Here is a 17,338-nt window from a genome sequence, read left to right as displayed (position 1 = left end):
TTCTCATTGAGTTTCAGTTTTGGAGAATTTTTATTGACAAAGCTTCAAGTTCATTGATTTCTTCTTTAGCTCTATCAAGACTACTGATGGATCATGAAAAGCATTTTTCATGTCTGATATTGTGGTTGTGTTCTTCATTTGTGGCATTTCTATTTTATTTTTTTCTTAGGGTTTCTATCATGCTGCTAATTACCCAATTTTCCATACGTGTCAGCAGCCTTTTTCACTAGAGGCCTGAAGTATTAATCATAGTTATTGTACATTCCCTCCAATAATTCCAATATGGGTGTTATATCTGAATCTAGATTGGCTGATGGAAACCTTTTCCTAAACCCTCATTATTTCATTAGTGCAATAAATCTCCAAAAATCAGAACTTAAGACCCTTATTCTAACCAAGTAAAGTCTATGACCCTTGAGATTGCCTGGTGATCGAATTCAGCAATACAAGGTTAATTAAGAACAAGCACTTCCCTTTCCTATGATGCAGGGCAATGTCAGGAAAGATATACATGTTAGGTTGTTGTTTGCAGATAGTTTGAGTTGACAACGATTAAAACTGCAGCTGATGAGAGAAATGACTCAGAACAAGAATTCTTAAAGACATAACTGTTGTGTTTGGTTATCCCTCTTCTTGAAGCCATGAGAGTTGACATATGTATCCTGATACAGGAATGGATGCTGGTGAATTTTCCAAGGTATGGAAAAAGAAGGGTTCCTTTTCTGCTCATCTGCCTAGTCTCTTTCAGTGCTTTAACAGTAAGGCTGAGTACTGGGTATCTTTCTCAAATCCCTCCTACTTAGAGTGATGAATTTAGAGGAATCTCTATATCTCTCTTCCTTTTTTTTATACATGATTGATGACACTAGTGTGACTTGGACCACTCTCATGTGTGTGCCAAAGGTTATGTATAATTTCAGAATTTAGACCTCCCTTTCGCAATAAGAAAGACAGGGATTGAGTTAGAGGTAACTGAATCCTCTTATTTCCATAAGATAAAATAAATATCACAAAAGATATTTAAAGAAAATCAACTGCAGAATAGGAGATTTTTTGCTCAATGAAAGTAAAAGAAAAAAATTTATGTGTTAAACTATAAACATATGAAGATATTATATATCTGTATTCCCTGTCCTTAGAAAATGTGTTACTAAAGCTATTCACTTGTGAGTGACAAATGGTACTTGTTATAACATGCACATTTTGAATACTGGTGCCTACATTCTCATTGAATATATTCTTCATGCTTTGTTTCGCTCTTTTTCTTCCCTTTCTTGGTCTACTTTCTGTTCTCTTTTGTGGTACGTCACTAGGTACAAGGAAATTCTTAGTAAAATTTGCACCTTTTGTCATTTCCCCCTCCCTCTGCCAGCTCTGATACGTAGCTGGCTTAGGAAGAAGATGGCCACAAATTATTATGTTGTGGTTTGAGAGTTATTTGTACACTAGGGAGAATTCTATGATTTCCTTAGCACCACCAGGAACTTGAAAATAGTCATTTAAAAAAATAATAAAGCAATACCTGAGGAAAGTGAATAAGCATTGACACTATCGAATAAAAGTAACGCTATCAACAGAACATTAACACAATTAGAGTATATTTTCTAAATCTTGATATACTTTCAGTGCTCTCTTTCCACCAGCTGAATTGGATCTCCTATAAATCATTACATTTTTGATATATCTTATCTGGGTGAATAACATCTGGACACCATCAGAAAAGAACATAAATTCACTGGTATGTGAAAATCAATGTCAAGTAGCTAATATGTTGGAATATGTTACATAAATTAATACTCTATTTTTAAGTAGTTGAAAAGGCAACCTCCATTAAAGTGTTGAATTATATAAGCCAAAATTCTATTTTGCATTTTATCTTAGACAAAGCATTTCATGATAAATTATTATCCCTGGACCTCCTAACAATCCTTTGGGATAGATGTTATTTTGAATCCTTTCCACCTCTGTTTACCATACTAAGGTTTAGATTAGTAGACAGACCTTTCACCTGTACCTCTGCCTGATCCAGACAGAGAGTACAGCCAAAGCATCATATTTTCAGAATGCAAGACTGGAAATTAGTTTTTCTGCGCTAGTCAAGTATCTGTAGTTTCTAGGATGACTCTAGGACCTTTAAGTTGTTCACTAGATTATAGTCTTTCTCTAATTCCTATGAGAAAATTGTAACCTGAAATGAGTAGAGTTCTGCCAAGATCCCTACCTGAGACCGGAATACTAGGCTATACACCTAGCACCATTTCGGTCTCTGTTAAATTTGGTTTTCTGGGTACAATAATCCTGACCTTCATAAGGAGCCTCTGCCCTCTCTTTTCTCAGGTTTTCAGTGGAGCAATGTTTGCAGCGAAGCGTCCAACCAAAACTGTGATGCTAGCTATAGGGAGGAAGGCCCAGAGAGGTTCAGGGAATTCCTCAGGTTGTACAAGGAAGAATAAAAGATACAAAAATGGTAGCTAAGTTTCCTCACTCGAAACGTAAGCTCCAGTGGAGACTTTGTAATATTCTACTATTGATTTACCACACTTAAGCACATTAGATATAAAGTATATATACATACATAATGTAATTGTACTCACATACATTTTATACTGTTGAATTGGCTTTATGTTAATATACTTTTCATAAGAACTCTGTGCAAGGCGATCACTATCACAATTTCACATATGAGTAAACCAAGGCCTGAAGTTAAGTAACTAGTCCCACAACTGGCAAATAATAGAACTGGTATCCAAGGCTGTGAAAGCTTTGAATTCAAACCTGTGCTTTCTAATAAACTAGATTTTTTTTAATGGAGTTTCACGACTTTCAAACATAGTACATTTTTAAACTCGATGACCAAAACTTGTTCATGTTTTTCTTTCTGCCTGAATTGTTCCATGTCTTCTAAAGAAGGCCACTGCTTTTGAATAAATGTGCTACATGATTAAAGGCTTCAAGAAGGGCTTAAATTTGAATGTGGTTAAAAACAAAGGGCTTTGGTTACTAACCTGATTGAATTAACAAACCCCTACATACAATATTAGAGGGAATTGAGGAGAAAAAGTAAAGTTAATTTATGAATAAAAGTAGAGTTCACAATGCCCTGACATCACATGTGAATTATGACATTCAAAGTCATTCAATACACAATGATTACAGCCGAAAATCACAGGATAGAAATTCTTCACGATGAAAATGCTTCTGAGAACATTGAATAATTAAAAACTACATTAAACAATTTAAGGACTATGTATTTGCCTTATGAAGTATCACAAATTCTGGATCAGAGACATCTAAATTTTATGTCTACTCTATAAATCAAATCTTCACTACTCAGCTAATGGGTTCTGAGACATTGATATGATATGATCAATTGCAAGGAGTTACCAAATAATGTCTTACTTATGAAAGCTGAAATACCAAAAATCACAAGTCATTTCCGTTTTATCTCTTTTTATGGAAATGAGAAGATTCAGTTATACCTATACCATCTAGCTCAATCCCTGGCTTCCCATTGAAAAAGGGAGAACCAAACTCTGAAATTGTGGATAACCTTAGGCACATATATGAGAGTGGCCCAAATCACACAGTTGTCATCAATCATGCATGACAAAGAGAAACAGAGATGTAGAGATTCCTCTAAATTTATTTCTCTAAATAGAAAGAATTTGAGAAAGATACCCTGTGTTCAGTCTTACTGTGAAAGCACTGAAAGAGACTAGGCAGCTGAGAAGAAAAGGAACCCTTTTTCCTGTAACTCATAAAATGCATTCATTCTCTTTCAGGATGGACATGTCAATTCCCATGACTTGAAGAACAGGGATAACCAAGCACAGCAGTTATCTTTGTAAAAACTCTGGTTTCGGGTCATTTCTCTCATCAGTTTCACTTACAGTCAGTGCCAACCCAAGCTATCTGCAGACAACAACCAAACACGTATACCTTTCCTGACATTGCCCTGTATCATGGGAAAGAGAAGTGTCTGTTCTTCATTAACCTTTTGTTGCTGAATTGGATCACAGAGCAATCTTAATGTTCCTAGATTCTAATGGGCCAGAATAAGGGGCTTAAACTCTTTTTCCCTTGGAGATCTGTTACAACAAATAATAAAAGTTTAGAGGAAGAAAAGAGATTGTCTCCAGAAAAAGAAAAAATAATTTTAGAAAATTGAAACATTTTCATGCTGAAGAAAAAATTACAAAATTTTCATATATATGTTAATGAAAAGTTTTAAAAGAATGCATATCTACATTTTATGTCAGTAAGAAAACATTTTAAGGAAGAAAATTTGTGAGGTAGTAAGTTTAGTACACTAAACGTGGCCCACTGACCTGAAAGAGTTACTACTAATGCTAACATTATTTTATTCCCCAATAGTATGATTTTAATCAAATATTCTCTGACAATGCAAAGTTATATGCCTGCATTTTTTATTTAGTACTAGCAACTACCAAGTCTCCCAAATAAAGTTATATTCATTTTCACACAATTTAAGTGGAATTACTTTGTTATGAAACCTAAGAGGGAACCATTGTCATTTTGTGAAAATGAATTTACTTTTAGAAATTGTATTTTCTGGATTTTAGAGATACAATTCAGCTAATGGAGCACTTCTGTAATGAATATTTAAGCAAAAAGAAGTATTCAAAGGAAAAACAGGAATGTGGCATACATAAACCACTGTCACCTTTTAATTCTCCAAATTTCTTGATTTCTATAACTTACTGGTTTTAAATAGAGTGTTGGAAGTTCAACTAGCCAGTTACCTAGGCTGATGAGAGATGAAAAACATATAATGGAGATGGAAGTTTAAGGATAATTGCAACCTGGCAGTCGAATGAAAACTGCAAAGAGCTCATTCTCCCTTCTCTGCTCACATTGTGGTCCACATGGTCAAGCAATATTTACAGGTCTCTGACTATCTCATAAGCAAAAACCAGAGAAAGTACTTACATTATGGAAGATTTTACTATATGCAAAGCATTTTAACCAGATATCATTACCATAAATTTTCACTTGGAAATTTTTTCTATCAGAGTCTCTGCAAAACGAAAACTTAGTGACTATAACTGACATTGTGGAAAGCAAAGACATTCTAATGCAGAGTAAAGAAAGTGCCGTTAAGATCCTTATGGGTCTGGTGAAACTTAGATATATTTTAACTGCACTTGTAATGAGCTCAGTTTTAGATGGTGGCTGATCTCATAATCAGTCATTTCTAACACCTCACTTTCACACCCCTGTACAGTAACTTGTATCTTCCTCTGTGTTCCTGTTGGACTGTATTCATATAAATACTGTTGCATCTGTCTATTAGTAATTTAAGTATGTGTGCATGTAAATTATGAGCAAATGGAACACAAATACCGTTGTTAGCGATCATTGTATTTTCCATCAGTTGAAGCCATATCAAGATGGCTTGATACCAAATTCTAAGATGACTCAAGAAACTTATAGCGAATTGAGGGAGGCAGAAACATAAGGATATGATAAAGCAGGATAAGGGAAATAAGGAAGATAAGCTTCAAATATTATGGGAACATAACAAAGGGCAACTTTGGCTGGGTACAGTCAGTGGCTCACACTTGTAATTCCAGCACTGTGGGAGGCCGAGATGGGTGGATCACTTGAGGTCAGGAGTTCGAGACCAGCCTGACCAACATGGTGAAATCCCATCTCTACTGAAAATACAAAAACTAGCCAGGCTTGGTGGCAGGCACCTGTAATCCCCACCACTCGGGAGTCTGAGGCAGAAGAATTGTTTGAACCTGGGAGGTGGAGTTTGCAGTGAGCTGAGATCACACCACGGCACTTCAGCCTGGGCGACAGAGTGAGACTCCATCTCAAAAAAAAGGTGTATGTGTGTGGGAGGAGGCAATACCATCCAGCCTCAGAGAGTTAAAGGAGGCTTCTTGGAGAAGGAAGTATTGGACTATTTTATAAACTAGTAGACCAGTCTAACTAGATTGCTAGTAGGTGAATAGTCATTCACGTAAAAGAAAGAGCACAATAGGATGCATATAAGAAAACAAAAATCAGCTGGGCGCGGTGGCTCACGCCTGTAATCCTAGCACTTTGGGAGGCCAAGGTGGGTGGATCACCTGAGATCAGGAGTTCAAGACTAGCGTGGCCATCATGGTGAAACCCCATTTAAAAAAAAAAAAAAAAAGAAAACAAAAATCTCAGTGGTGCTAAATAATATGGAAAAAGCCAACTGGCAAGAAATGAGACCATGTATCATCAGATTGGAGGCACATGATGGAAGTGGACATAGGACTTGTTAAAGGAACTTAGACTTTCCACTTTATTAATGGCCAGGCATGGAGACATTTTTAAAATGAAGATACATTGTCATACTTCTATCGCTACATGCTAATAATCAGTGTGAAGTATGAATTTGAAGTGAATAACACTGAAGACCAGAAGCCTGGCTGATCTTAATAATGGTTTCAATAATTCATGAAAGACATTGTGGGGCCTGAAGTTATGTGATAATGGAGGTGAGGAGACAGAGCCATGCTTGGTTCTCTACTTGGGCTTCCCATTAGACTACGAAGAAGCTTTTAAATATCCTGAAATTCAGCACCCACCCCAGACCATTTAAATCAAAATTTAACCTGAATCATTGGTAAATTTTAAAGTTGTCCAGGTGATTCCAATGGGCAGTCAAGATTGTGAACTCTTGAACTAAAGACAATTTTAGACCATCGAATGAACAGATTTTGGTGCTTGATTGATAGGGCAGGTAAAAAGACACAGGTGTTAAGTATGAAACTCAGGTTCCTAGCTTAGGGCACTGGATAGATGCTGGTACTAAATAAGGAATAGAGGAAGAGGAGGGCTAGGTGAGTTTAGTTTACACACATGTATCTGAAGTGTCTACGGAGCATGCAGGTGATGTTCGGTCATTAGTTGGTTATACATCAAGAGAGAGAAGAGGTCTGGGCTACAAATTTATAGGTGAACAGCAAGGATCTTCTATAAGCAAGGGCACTATGTTGTACAGAACAGCAGAAAGAGACTTGAACCTGTTGAAAACGTTCAGTAGGTGTGCAGTAACACCTGAAAGCATTATAACTGAGTATCTGTAAAAGCCGCACTAATTACATTCTCTGTGAGCCAAGCAGGGAATATTTACAGAACGTCATGGAAAGCACAGAGTTCAAGAATTGCCGAAAACACAGGTACAGGTATCAATGATTGGTTAGATTTAGTTGTAGAAGTGTGGCTGTCAGAGTGTGTCTGCTACTGGCTGGTGGTCTTTCAGAACCACGTTTATTAAAGCAGCCGTCATTCTTTGACAAATGGGTTTCAAGCCAGTTCTGGTGGTAACTTGTTACTAATGCAACTAAAAAATTAGTTCTTGCCTCAAAAACCAACTTTTAGCTGCTTGCTGGCATTTGTTACTGAATATTTGTTTCCTATTATATTCATTTAAGCATTTATTTTATTATTTTTTTCTATTCTCTTTAGAGATATTTTGTTTCCTATTGTCTAAAGTTGGTGTTTCAAATCTCTTTTCAGCCTTTTATCTTTACAACTAGAAGCATTTAAGGCTATCAATATCCCTCTAATTACCACTTCAGTGCTGTCCCACATTTTCTTTGTTTTTTGTGTTTTTTTTTTAAAAGATCTTTGAAGATGTTAATTCTTTCATTAATTCAGATTTGTTGAGGTCCAATTTATAGTCAGTAATAGTCACCTTTTGTAAGTGTATAAGTTTTTTGTTTGTTTGTTTTGCTTGTTTTGAGACGGAGTCTCCCTCTGTTGCCCAGGCTGGAGTGCAGTGGTGTGATCTCAGCTCACTGCAACCCCTGCATCCCAGGTTCAAGTGATTCTCCTGCCTCAGCCTCCTGAATAGCTGGGACTACAGGCACCTACCACCACACCTGTCTAATTTTTTGTATTTTTAGTAGAGATGGGGTTTCACCATGTTAGCCAGGATGGTTTCCATCTCCTGACCTGGTGATCCGCCCACCTCAGCCTTCCAAAGTCTTGGGATTATAGACATGAGTTACATTACCATGCCCAGCCATAAGTTAAGTTTTTGACAAATATACTCAGTCATATATATTCACCAAAATTAATATGTAGAATATTTCTTCAAACATCTCTTTTATATCTTGATACATATTATGTTTTCTAATGTGAGAGTCTCCATTAGATACATAAAATAAACATATCTTTTGTGCCTAATTCTACAGTCTATTCCCTATGGCTCCGTGATCTTTTATTCATATTTTTGGTTTTCTTCTGTTTTGTGTTCTGTTTTGTTTTAACTCTAAGCAAATGTGTCTCAAAAATTCTCTGTGGAAATTTTTTGTTACTTTTATTAAAATTGTGCTCCTTCTAAGAGTAATTTTCTCTGCTTCTGTTGGTGATTTGTGATCACTACCAGCCTGTGAGCACTTTCAATTAAATTATCTTCTGGAGTTGTTTTGAAATACATTAGTAGCATGAGTTCAGACCATAAACCTATATAGGGAACATTCTAGCCTCTTTTCCCTTCTCAATTCATCAAGATCAGGAAAAACTAGTTTTCTTAGTATTTGCCGATTTATTACTTTTTCATCTTTCAGCTTTTGCAGTAGCCTTCTACTAAACATCCATCATAGTTGCCTCCGATCTCTTGCCTCTCATGCAACTAGTGGAATTGCTGTTTAGTGAAAGCTGGCTTTGGTACTCACTTTCATAAGTCCTTGCTTTTACTTCTGCAAATGTCAGCCCAGTAATGAATTTATAATTATTGTTTTAGTACTTCTTCCACATTCATAGTTTGTTTTAATCAAGAGTGCCTTTTAGAGTGTCTATTACACTACACTGTGGGAAATAGAAACCATCTTGTGTATTTTGAAAATGATCCCAGGAAACTCTATATGTCCACCAAAATTTGAATACCACTAAACTAAATCTCACAGAATTTATTACTGTCTGTATGCAGAGTATGTAGGGTAGCAAGAATCTAAGCAGAAAAATGAAAAACCAATTCTAAATCATAAATGTTAAACGCAAAAGAACGAAGCAATCATTTAGGCAAATTCAACCCAAATCAATCTGGCATGAATTCAGAGACTAGCCACTCTTCACACTTTACTGTGCTGAGGAGGTTCCAAAAACGTACAATCACAATTCCTGTATGATATGACTAATAATTATAAAACTATCATGAAATGTGTTAATGATGATCATATATCAAATGAGTTAATGAGCTACCATAACTATAAATGCAAAGAAGGTATAGTTGCTGCAAGTAATTCTTAAGAAAAGCTGGTCTTGAACTAGGTATCAGAAGCTAACTATGTGGAGGTGGAGATGGAGATGGAGTAATGGGATTCCAGGTAAGGGCAAAAATTTGATGAAAATCTCAGAAGTAAGAATGAACATAGAAAATCCAGGCCGGAGTGAAGAGATAGATCAACCAGGCGAATAGAGTAGCATAGTGACAACCCACATGAAATGTGGATGTGGTATCAGAGAACCTGAACTCAACTCCTGGCTTAACTAGTATTATCACACACAGATGAGAAGACATTTACTGTTTGGTTGAGAATAACTAGCCTTGAACAACTAGTTACATTGTTTAATCTTAATTTTAAGTACTAACAGGCATAACTCTTTAAGCAAAGAAGAGATCAAAGCAGGAAGACTAACTCAGAGGGAAGAAGCGAGGTATTCTAAGAAATGCAGGGCTCAACTAAGCATCAGGAAAGTGATTCCCATGTAACATCTCATTCCAGAATATTTCAAATGTACTAATGACAAATCCTATTTGGATATATATTACAGTTGACAATTAAATGCTATTTCTTGTCCAATCCAAGGAAAACTCATGAAAGATGGATGTTTAAAAAAAAAATCCCCTTGACTGTAAGGTTTCCTAGTGTATATGTTACATGAGATAGGCTTCAGCTGTGAAAAGGAAATGGCATGGATATAATATATTCTTGTAAATAATGTGCACAATTATTCATTGACATTAGTGTTATGATAAACCTGCTGGCAAACTCACAACAAATTATGTATGATTCTTGTGAAATATTAACATAGATTTTATGTTCATCATCTTCATACATGTGATATTTTTCCATTGCATGTTTTAACTAAATCCTAAAATAAAGATACATATATTTCCACTCTATTGAAAAAATATATATATATATATATATATATGTATTTTGAGATGGGGTCTCTCTCCGTCACCCAGGATGGAGTGCAGTGGCGCGATCTCGGCTCACAGCAACCTGCGCCTCCTGGGTTCAAACGATTCTCCTGCCTCAGCCTCAAGAGTAGCTGGGACACCAGGCATGTGCCACCACACTTGGCAATTTTTTTTTTTTTTGTATTTTTAGTACAGACGGGGTTTTACCCTGTTAGCCATATGATCTCGATCTCCTGACCTTGTGATCCACCTGCCTCAGCCTCACAAAGTGCTAGGATTATAGGCATGAGTAATGCTTCCTGATTATTGCTACCCTTCCTTTAGTCAACAATGAAGTGAAGAGCGCTGGAGGGTAATTCTGGGATTACAGACAGTATATTAAACAATTACCATGTCAGGCTCTTCACATACATGGATTAATATAAACATTGATAGAAACACTACTAGTAAATACACTTGCATTCCCAATATTGAAACTGGATGGCAGAGCTTAGGTAACTTGCTCAATTTTGCATGGTGTAACAGAGAATGGTTTGGGCGAATGTCAGCTATTTCAGCCTACACTACTCAACCAACAAATCATGACATTTTATAGCAACTGAACTTCTAACTTAGGAGTGCAATGGAAACATACTTTATGAGTATAAGTTATTATATGTGAAGACTGAAAAGCAGAAAGCCATTTGTGTGTATGAGAGAGATATGATTATTTATGTAATATTGGTATTATATACAGTAATATATATCACACACACACATATATGTACCTATATCTTATATGTTAATACCTAATATATATCTTATATATGTACATATGTGTGTGTGTCTATCTTATATGTACATATATATGTGTGTGTGTCAGGGCTCAGAACATTATACCTTGGCGTAATGAGTAATTGAAGCTGAAAGAAACTGAGAAAACCACAGAAGCAAGAAAATCATTCTCTTTTTCTCCTCTACTAAAGATGCTCATGTGACAGTTGTTCTGTCCTATATCTGGAGGGAAACAATGACACACACAGAGGCTAAGAGAAATCTGAACAAACAAGCCTTGCTAAGTTCTCCCCAGTTTACTACTATTAAATTATACCCCTTTGTCCTACAAATACTCTTTTGTGTGACTGTTCATAAAAATACAATTTTCCCTGAGTCTCTGGGTCTTCATTTTTGAAGGCTCCCATGTCACCTAAAGCCCTTTATTAAATATTATGCTTTTCTTTTGTTAATCTGCCTTTTGTTTTAGGGGGTCTCAGCCATGGACTTTGCAACAAGTTAGGAAAAGATATTTTTCTCCCCTACGCATATGTAATATATATAGACAGGCTTTAAATATATAGACATATATACATATGTGTGTATATATATATAAACACTTATACATATGTATGTATACACACACACATAGGTTGGAGGAGGGCTGAAAAGGTATTTAGAGAGATCTTATTTGTACCACAAAATAAAATATATAATCAATATTGAGAGGCAGACTACAGTGCCAGAAAAATCACTACCACCCGTGGCCCGTCTTGCTACTTGCTGCAGAATTCTTAGGTTACCCACACCAAAACTCTGTTGTTCTTTATATTTACTCCTTTTATCCCACATGAAACAACGGTTTTTGAGCTGCATTTGAGACTAAGGTGGGTGGGCTGCTGAGAAGAGTATGTGAACAGGAAGTTTCAGCAGATGGGCTGGTGGGCCTCCACCACCCTTCGCTCATGCAAACAGAACAGCTTCAATTTATTTATATAGATATTGAGATGCTGCACAATATTTTATTTTTTTAAAAAGCCTGCTGCTAAATTTAGTTTGAAAACATCTGTGCCAGTAGATGGTGAGTGGAAACGGGTTAATCAGATATAGTAAACACTATTGATTTTAGTGCCTTAAAGTTTAAGGGTATTATTAAGATGAGTTTCAAATTGCCAAGATAGGCTGAATCACACCCTGGAAACAGCCATATCTGTTACCTAAAATAAGGTTGGCTGATGCAAGGGCAGACAGTTGGTATTCCTTGATTTAGCTCTTAAACTTCCTTTGTGTTCAACTTTCTGGCTCCACTCCTGATTGATAGTTACCTTGCCAGATACCTTGTGTCTCCAGAGTACGAATATGGCTCTTTCGCTTGGCGCTATGCTTCCGTGAAAGATAACCTTGTAAATCACTACACATTATTTTGAAATGTTTGATAATATTAGTCCTACTTTTCCTTTGAATAGATATCACATACACATGATATAGTAGCAAAAGGTACAAGAAAGTATAAAATAAAAAGTAAGTTTCTCTTTCAATTGGATCCCCCAGCAACTGAGTTTCCTTTTCCAGGAGCTGCCACTAGCCAGGTTCTTGTACATTTGGATGCAGACATTCTCTGCATGTGGACAGGTGGACATGTATGTTATATTTTTCTCATTTGACAAACACCCAGCAAACTCTTCTGTACTTTGCTTTTGTCACTTAGTATGTATTTTGACTGTATTTATTTGTTATATAACCATACATAATGGTGTTCCTCATTTCCTTTATAACACAAATTCTTATATTACATAAATATTATATAACTTATTTAATCAATCCTATTACTTAAAATTTTAAAAAATATTGTGCTATTAAAAATAAAGCTGCAATGAATATATGGACATATTTAGCATCAAATTTCTATAGATAATGCCAAATTATTGCCCTAAAATAGTATCATTTTATATTCCTAGAAAAAGGTATGAATGTCTGTTTTCCATACCCTCACCAACACAATGTGTTTGTAACCATTTTCATGTTTGCTAATTGATAAAAATTATTTTATAATTTTAATTTTTATTTATCTTACTATGAAGGAGTTGGAGTTTCAGCATCTTTTCATATTCTTAAGATTCATCTTTATTTCCATTTCTCTGACTTACCTAAGTTATTTTCCCCTTTTAACTTGGGTTGCTCTTATGTGTTCTTATTAATTTATAGAAAACTTTGGCATGTTAGGAAAATCAACCAATTTTATGCTATATGAATTAAAAATTTAACTTTTGTTTCTGATGTTTTTATATATTTTTATTTGCTGTGTAAAATAATTTAGAATTATATAATAAATTCATGTTTTTATGACTTATTTTACTCCGTAATTTAAAATAACTTTCTTTTTCCAATATAAAAAATGTCCAGATATTCTTCTTTTAAGTTTTGTTTTGCATACTTAAGTCTTTAATGCATCTGAAATTTATTTTTGTGTAAATTGTGAAGAGATAATGTTTTTATTTGGCTAATCAGTTGTCCCAATCAAATTCATTGTTCTATTTTTCCACCTATGACCTCAAATGTAAACTTTATTATATACAAAATTCCTCTATATATGTTATCTTCTATTTCTGAACTTTGGGGACTTTCCATTGACCTCTTAACGTGCTAACTCCTCATTGTTTTAATTAGGAGATATAGTTTAATACCTAAAAGGACTATCCCCCATTACGCCTCTTTTTAAAAAGTTACGGGGTTTAAATTGGTTTTGATTTTTTTAAATGTAGTTTTAAATGATCCTGTCTAATTGGTGTTGTTTTTATAAAATCATATTAAATTCATAGATTGATTTCAGGAGAACTGGCATCTTTATGGCATTGAACATTCCTAATCAAGAGCATGATATATTTTTTCTATTTCAAATCACCTTTTAAATCCTTCAGCAGTGTGTGTGTGTGTGTGAGATATATAATTTTAACCCCTACCATAGGGCTGACTAATTAGATTTAAAGATTGTCGTTTATCGGAAATATATCCTCAAAAACATCACTTGATCACTTCAAATACTGTTATTGAAATGTATACCATAAGGTTCACTGACTATTAAGATAGATATCAGAAACGTAAGTTACCTATTATAATTAGAGTAATAGAGTTTAAGGTATGTAATAAGGCTGAAAAGCTTTAAGGAACCCCACTGCCTTAGCAAAACTGGGGTTGAAAATCCCAGGAAAAGCAATCCCTGTTTCCCAAAGCTTGGCAGCAGCACCTAAAATGTGAAGTCTTACTTAGTGTTTCTCCACTTCACGTATCAATCCATGGGATGGCCCAGCTGACTTGCCCACCTATCAGAATGTCATTATGCCCACCTCAGACTGAATCTTTAAACTAGATATTGGTCAGAATATACCTTGCCGTGGGATGCAAGAACTAGTTATGTGATCAATTTTGAATGCTTGACAGTAACCGTTAAGCCCTAATTTTGTTATTAAACATAATGCAGTAACAGGAACTCTTCCAGGCTGGTGTCCCAGTGACCTTGCACACTTCCACACAGGCTACATAGGGAAGGCTTAACCACAGCTGATCTGACAGAATGCCCTGTGATTCTCCCGGAACATGAGAGCATGAGGGTCTTACGAGGAGTTGGTATGAGCCCACTTCTCACCCATTGTCTATTCCGTAGAAACCACCTCTGATACCGTTTTCGTCTCCCAGATTCTGATGAGATATGAGAATTTTGGGCTTGCCTTCTCCTTTTGGGTCTTGCTGCACACTGTGACACTGGTTAGCGACAGCATGTGTTTGGCTCCTCAGCAGCAGGGTGCCCCACCGCTTATGCTGCATTGTCATCTGCCTCCTTCGTTTTGGTGTTGTCCCTGTTCTGCTGCTGGGACAAGATGTGAGACATTGTCTTTACTGTTCTTGATTTTACTGTCCATGTAAGTATTAAAATGTTTGCAAGTAAAAAGGGCTCCTTATCCATTTTACATCTACATCTGTCATACTTGTTGGACAGGTTACAGGGAAATAAAGGGTTAACCTCCATATACCTCTAATAATTGGTGGCTTACTGCCATTTTCCTGAAGTCTAATAATTGTTGGATATATAAAATGGCTCCAGGTATATGTGGAGGGTATTGATTTTGTACATGTTTTAATCTTACCACTTTCTTAAATTAACATTTATATCAGGTTTTAGTTTTTTTCTTGGCCCTTTCTAGTTTCTGTTACTTTGAGATGACACTATACTTCCTATTAAACACTGTCTTTAGTCAGCCTATGTACAGTTAATTCACATTAGTCTTGGTATTTATGTTTTTATAAAGTTTCAGTGATCACCAATGTTAAATACAAATCCTTTGCTGCTAGGTGAAAAGTTATATCTATGTATGTATACATGTTACATTAAATAGACATTATATTATATGTAATCATAAGGAATATTATGTAATACAATCATGCATTTATCTCACAAATATCATCATCTTAAATTTTAAAAACTAATCATCTTGATAGAGTTCATTTCTTTTATTTCACAAAAGATAAAATGTGATTCAGAGCATTAAGTGACTTTCCTGAGGCTGCCCCACTAGCAGGTGCCACAGTTGGGATTCAAACGGAACTTCTTGGACCATCCTGTACTGCTTCTCCCGTCTCTATCCTCTGTTCATCACTGTAAGAGAGCTGAAACACAAGCAGAGTGTTACCTTGTTTGACCTCATTTGGGAAAAGATGAAATGAATGACTCAAATTTTTTATCACTTTGCATATGCCCTTGAATGATGGCAAAAGTGCCATGAATATTCATTACAAAGACATTTTAGTGAGCAGGCAAATTAGTAAGTATGGATGTGAGTTCTGGTTTCAAGCAACATGATACTCTTCAAATATGGGGAGAGGATGAAGGGTTAAATCACAATAGGAAACCCAGTTCTGGATTTGGTCAGATACACTTGGATATTGACACTGGAAATTTTAGCTCCAGAATATTAATAGTTCATTGCCAAACTGACAGGTTGAAAGTCTAGAACAAAATCATAGTGTTCTATTAATTCAGTGGTGTTTTTTTTTTACAAGAATAGATGAGGGGAAAAGAAATGGTATTGCAAAGGACAATAGCCAGATGTTGTATAGAGTAATGTGATTTACACTAGAAAAATATTAAAACCATAAAAATCACGTTAAAATTAAACAAAAGGAAAACTAAGTGATTAATATGCATACTGCATTATATGCTGAACTGAAATCTAAACTGGAATCTAAAAACTTAAAATAACATTTTTCAACATTTCAAATGAATGGAAGTTACCTAATGGTCAGGTCAATTATATTTATCGTTGACTTTAAATGTTTCTAGCTTTTCCCAAACACGGTTGTATCATTAAGTCTGCCATTCATAGGCAGAGATAATCTCCTATGAGGTATCAGGTATATATTACAGAGACCTTTTATGGGGCTTTTAGAAGATATTTTAATGGTATAAACTCTACTTCTTAATATGGATAACTCATTCACAAAGAATAGTCTGAGTTCATTTGATTAACTTATTCAGTGTCTCGTGCTGGGTTTCAGAGACAGGAATCTAAAACAGTGGGAATAGTTAGTAGAAGTAGGTTTTAAAGAAATTGAGAAGATGTTAATATTGAGTCATGAATAAACACTCAGTTGAAACTTTAGCCAAGAAGGCAACATAAGAATACTTTGACAATATGATGACAAATTTCAGAAATTTCCTTTTCCTTTACTCCAGCATATTCCCTAGGACTATAGTATAGTAAATGACAACAGCACTTGCCTTCATTTCTAGTCTCCAGGACTATTCATTTTTGGCAACTATTCTCAAGTCAGTGCCTATGAGAAACCCTGTATCCCTGTACTTTATGATTTTATTTTTTTTCTCCTTAAGTTCTGGGATACATGTGAAGAATGTGCAGGTTTGTGCTCTCCCTTACCTTGCCCCCCATCCCCTGACAGGCAGCTATGTGTGTTGTTCCCCTCCCTGTGTCCATGTGTTCTCATTGTTCAACTTCCACTTATGAGTGAGAATATGTAGTGTTTGGTTTTCTGTTCCTGTGTTAGTTTGCCTGAGGCCGACAGCTTCCAGCTTCATCCATATCCCTGCAAAGGACATTATCTCATTCTTTCTTATAGCTACATAGTATTCCATGGTATATATGTGCCACATTTTCTTTATCCAGTCTATCTTTGATGGACATTTGGGTTGGTTCCAAGTCTTTGCTATTGTGAATAGTGCTGCAATAAACATACGTATGCATGTGCCTTCATAGTAGAATGATTTATGTTTTCTTGGGTATATACCCAGTAATGGCATTGCTGGGTCAAATTTTATTTCTGGTTCTAGATCCTTGAGGAATCGCCACACTGTCTTCCACAATGGTTTAACTAATTTACATTCCTACCAACAGAGTAAAAGCGTTCCTACTTTTCCAT

The sequence above is a fragment of the Cebus imitator genome, unplaced genomic scaffold (genome assembly GCF_001604975.1).
Source record: "Cebus imitator isolate Cc_AM_T3 unplaced genomic scaffold, Cebus_imitator-1.0 Scaffold100, whole genome shotgun sequence".
Lineage (NCBI taxonomy): Eukaryota > Metazoa > Chordata > Mammalia > Primates > Cebidae > Cebus > Cebus imitator.
This window is presented reverse-complemented; position numbering follows the sequence as displayed.